Source organism: Thermobia domestica, chromosome 10, assembly GCF_964235325.1.
Source record: "Thermobia domestica chromosome 10, izTheDome1.hap1.1, whole genome shotgun sequence".
NCBI classification, from domain to species: domain Eukaryota; kingdom Metazoa; phylum Arthropoda; class Insecta; order Zygentoma; family Lepismatidae; genus Thermobia; species Thermobia domestica.
The window spans coordinates 227,875,222-227,880,931 of NC_137463.1; the positions used below are offsets into that span (position 1 = coordinate 227,875,222).

General features: G+C 36.1%; 1 protein-coding gene across 1 annotated transcript in view; it reads left to right on the forward strand.

Annotated features, from left to right (window-relative positions):
* Lerp (lysosomal enzyme receptor protein) overlaps window positions 1–5,710 on the forward strand; it is a 502,993-nt gene that overhangs the window by 252,692 nt on the left and 244,591 nt on the right. The gene's annotated exons all lie outside the window — the stretch shown is intronic.

Sequence of the window (5,710 nt, forward strand, 5' to 3'; positions counted from 1 at the left end):
ACATATAAGCCAAGTTGAGTCGAGCCTGTCGCCGACAAAGCTTGGCCATCACATATAATAAATGATCTTTATTTCTTAGGTGATAGGGTGCTTACCCACCAAACTTGCTTTGGATCTGGCCAGTAGTTACCGAGAAATAAGTCCTACGTATATACACACATATTCCGATATCTACAGTGAAACTACAAGCTCTCATATGCTTATGCCGTGAGCTAAAAAAAAAAAAACAAAAAAAAACAAAAAAAAAAAAAAACTAATATCGGGATCACAAATGGAACATACTGCTTGTTAGCTAAATCTACTTTTAATATCACTACACCAAGTGGGGGAATTGAGCCGGGTAAGACCCCTGGCTACGCTATTGGGAAACAGTGATTAAGGCAAGTGAATGATGATACAAGAATTGGTGGAATGAGAGTGTGGGAGGAAATGAGAGTACCTTGAAAAAATTCATGAACACGAAGTTATCCATCACAAACTTACTTGGCCAGGGATAGAACCACGGACCCCACATATCAAGAGTAAAAGCTCTTACCACTGAGCTACCGTGACCCCCTAAACATTATTAAATACCTGTTAGTTCTGGAGCTCACACTTCTTAACAAATATCCTCCTTCATTCTCGCTGACGGAACTAAGTGCTGTACAGTCACGAAAGAAAGTATTCTTCAGTTACTAAAATTCTTTTTCTTAATAACAACAATAACTTAACCTATTACAGTACCGATTTTGGCAAGTTATCAAATTATAACTATCCTGTGAATAACAACAAAAAGATTCAAATTAATTCATTTGTTCCCGAGTTACTGGGGAAAGAAAATTTGTCAACTGTCAAATACTTTCTTTTCCGTTTGTATATACCTTCATTCCCTGTGCTGTATGTTGCCTAATATCATATTTTGTGAAGTGTTTATACCAGGGATGCAAATAAGCAACAAAATTTTACTCGCCCAAGAAAAAAAAAACTACTAGCCCACATCCCAAAATACTTACGTTCGGTGTAATATTAAATACTCGCCCGCACCGATGAATCACTCGCCCCGGGCGAGCGGTTATTTGCATTCCTGGTTTATACCATCCAAACAGTGGCATACAATTCCTTAATAATAATAATAATAATAATAATGAATTGCCATTCATTTTGGACCAGTGTTGAATTCAGTCCAGACTCGTGCCTAGGGCTGAGCAGGGGAACTCAGCCCTTCAAACTTTCAGTTGTTATATATGTACGGTGAATTCAACTCAGCTTCTTCAAAAATGATTCGGCTCTTGCTGTCTCAATGTTCTGGCTGCGGGCCAGATACAGTCTTTCTCAAGGAAAGGATTTGGAAATCCAGGAACAGGACTTGAAAAAAAAAACTCCCAATATTCAGTGACACAACTAGGATAGTTGTCGCCCGGGTAAAAACTCGCCTTAGCGCCCACCCCCCACCCCGCCCCGCCCTCACGAGCCAAACCAAAACGCTCCCAACTACACCTGATATTGGCATCATACAGTAATTTTCTTATTCCATTGGTAAATCTTGATTTCAAAATTGCAGTACATAATTTATTTTTTAGTACAAGATAAAGCGCCAAACTAATTAGTGTTTGATTGCCAAATAATTTGAGAGTAGCATGCTTGACATATTCTTCTAGTCTTATCATAGTTGCAAATCACAATGTTTTTGGAATTATATCGGGATGTGCATATATGTAGAATGAATCAATAGTCTGTTGCTTTAAAACAGAATATTTAATTATGACAAACAATCAAGCTGTTGTCTCGAGTATTATACTCGGATATTTTGCAAATCGATGTAAGTTAAATGAAAACACAAAAAGGTGGAACTAAAATTTAACTTTGCATACTCTAAGCTAACTTACGCTCTATGGATACGATCCTAAGGTTGGTTAGTCGTTGTTGTCCTGTTAAGTTTCTGAAGTATTTTTTTTATGCTCTTCACTTTACTTTGCTTTATAGTGAAAATAAATATTTGCCCAGTTTTGCGCCCGGGACACAAATCCGCCCCCCTGGCTACGTCACTGCCAATATCATTGTTATATTGGTTATATATAGGATAATAGGTAGAAATATAGGATTGCGTCCTTTGCTCACGGAGCACAGCTCTTTGTGAGATATGCCTGTATTCATCAACGTTTCAAACTGTTGAGATATTTGTAAATTGATAATAATAGCTTCAAGTGACAATACACTTGTTAGATAGTGCGATGCATTGTTTCTGCTTTGCAGAGTACCCACATTTATTGTTCCGCCAGTATACCATTGCTAACTGCAGGTATTCTTTATATTGTAATTGCTCTTACACAATATTAGTTGTTTACACATGTGTATATCCATATCTTGCATGTTTGTTCCATTTCTAATCTCACTTGTGTAATAGTCGAGGAAAGATTCAAGGTTAATGTCATCCTTGGAACAGGTTTTCTTATCATCACATATTCACAAAGCATATCTAAACATACACTTCCGTTTTTTTATTTTTTATTGTAATACTGAATTTTCTCTTTGTTGTTATTGAGAAAATATATGAGAGTGGAATAACTGCGCTTTACTGTTATTCATTTTCCAGTGTTCGCCGTAATTTCCTAACAAGTTTGCATACATGTTCTCCATATGGAACTCGCCAACACAGAGTTTTGGCAACAGAGCTCTTTCGGTGCGTGTGGTCACACATCTAAAATTTTCTGGAAATACAATTCCTCTTAAAATTAAGAATAGTGATACATATTCCACTTTAATAATACCCCTTTCTTCATAACCTCAATTTTCCATCAGGAAAAAGTCAATAAAATTCTTGAGTTCATAGCAATGGCGTAACTAGACACTTACAGGCCCCTGGCAATCTTTTGTGAAGGTGAATTATTTTTGTACCTCCCATATGAGAAATATGTAACTCTAACTAGGGATGAGCCCAAAGTTGAATCTTGAATCTGGGGATAACCTATTTCCTGGAAGGGTTTATCTAGCAAGTTCCAAAACAGGTTTCAATTCCTCGCCCAGATGAGGCGCATCCTTTATATGGAGGGTTCATATGTGTCCAAGTTACAGTAGCTTCAAATAAATGAGTTAGGTCGCCCTCATTCCTTAAAAACAAAGGTAAGATGGTGTTGCCAGGACCGTTATGTGTGTGTTACATGACTCACACATAGCGAAAAACTAAAACCAAGCTCCGGCAAATAACATCCACCCGGAGCCCTTTTCGGTGACCAATCGGGTTTATATAGCTATAAAGAAAGAACTGCTTAGATCGAATAAATGAGCTCAAATTCCCAGCACGACTAGTTTTCACCTAATTGGTAACTCAAAATCTATTGAAAGCTCTTGTACTGTGTGACCTATCAAACAACTTGTCTAGATGAGGAGTTGAGTGAACGCACGGATCTGACAACGTATATAGGTAAAACCGATGAAAATACATGTATATAATTTGAAATACACCGAATGTGTCACATCTAGCCATAACAATAGATGACATTAGTTGAGTTGTGATAGCAAATGACTTGCTGGGCAAGGAGTTGAAACCTGTTTTGGAACTTGCTCAACAAACCCTTTCAGAAAATACACAGCGTGTCTCAAAAGTGCCCTGACAAAGGGTAACTCTGTTATTATCAGAGTTAAAACAAAATGTAAGGGGAAAAACCATCTCCAAATATGATATTTTCCATCTAAAGTGAAGGATTCTTTTAAATCGGATGAGCCGTTTGGGCTGTACACTCTTTATGCGCCCAGTGCTAAATGAAAATGCTACGTTGCCATTTACCTGGACCCACAACGTAAGTGAATGAAGTTACTCTTTGAAATGGAGGCTGACCATGTTCGCGTAAAAGGCAGTACGTTATTTCACTTACGTTGTTGGTCCAGGTAAATGGCGACGTTACATTTTCATTTAACATTGGGCACATAAAGAGTGTACAGCCCAAACGGCTCGTCCGATTAAAAAAAAAAATCCTTCACTTTAGATTGAAAACATCATATTTGGAGGCAGTTTACCCTCTTGCCTTTTGTTGTAACTCTAATAATAACAGAGTTGCCTTACGTCAACGGGCTTTTGAGAACCCTGTATCACCAGATTCAAGGTTCAACTTTGGAAGCATCACTGGCAAGTATTATTTACATATATGCAAGATTATATATAAAATTTATTTCTAGGTTAATGCTTTTATAAATGCAGTATTCTATAACAATTTTCGTATCTTAAAATTAGTTTCTTCTTTGACTTCGGCGAAGTTGTCTTGCTTCTTTGAACTCCAGCTTGCTAACCAAGCACTGATGGATTAAAAAAAAAAAAAAAAGTACTAATCCTTTCAGTTTTTCTTGACCTATGATGTTCTTTTTATTATTTTAAGTTTGAAAAATGTCAATAGTCTGAGCACACTATTGATTTTTCAGAATTTTCCGAGGGAAAGATACGTATCCATACAAACCTCTGTTTATTGAGCTTGCGCTTTCAAAATAAACTTTATTGTTCACATAAGGAATCGAAAATATACTGCCCTATTTCTATTAAAACAAATTTATCGAAGTGCCGAGCCTCCAGAAGAATTTTACAAATTTTAAGCACTTAACCTGAACAATTTTTCCAACTTTTGCGAAGCTAACACTTGTCATACTGTGTTGCAAATTAAGGCCTCTATATAGTATCACAAATATCTATATATCTATCTATCTATCTATCTATCTATCTATCTATATATATATATATATATATATATATATATAAAGTTCTGCAACAGAAATAACGCAAGTGAGACGAACGGGGTAATTAACTACAGTCATTATATGACGTATTTCGAACAAGTAACGAGAAACTTACGAGGAATTGAAAATTTGACTTTCTTGAAAGGACTATTTCGAAAAATTGTTTAGATAAAAATCGCATACAAAATTACATAGTTTTGTATAGATGAAAATTGTACTGCCGTTTACAGTAATTTAATATCTCAAACCATTTGGGAGATTTGAAAAAAACAAATGTAAAATTTTGTATAACTTAATGCTTGAAATGGCGTAGTTGTGGGGACTTTTTAAACAGTTTTTGATTTACATTGCTTCTGTGACATTACAGCAATATTTTTGATAAGTGTAATTACAACAAGTTCTCGGAATTTACATACATAATTCTAAGCAGTGTTGCAAATTTCGATCGTTTTTACCATATTTCCAGAATGGTTTCAGATATCACGTTATTACTGCTGTAGAGACCACTGCAATTTGGATGTTTGTGATAATGTAGCGCCCTCAGGTTGCAACACTGAATAATAAATGTAACAATTTAAGTTTTCATTTTACATGTAGACTTGAAATGTGTAGTAACCTTACGTAGTACCATTTAAAAAATACAACCTTGCGTTGAGTTGGCAACGCTGTTAACCTTGTAGTATCACTAAATATGTTAACCTAGACAATGTTCTTGTGCCAATATTTAAATGGTACCACATTTCAGCGTTTTCTGTCCATTAGTTTAAAAGTTACAAAGGCGTATCAACGGTAGGGTGGACAAAATAAAGTGGAACAGCCGTGGAAAAAGCACGACTGAGTTACCATCGTTATTATATGTCGCGCCGTGGCGGATCTAACCTGGGGCAGGGAGGCCTAGGCCCCCCGGTTTTTTGACTGACAAAAATAACAAGGTATTACCTATATATTTTTCTCAGTAAGATTCTTTAAAATGTACAAGGACTTAAATAACATACATTTCGAAAAGACG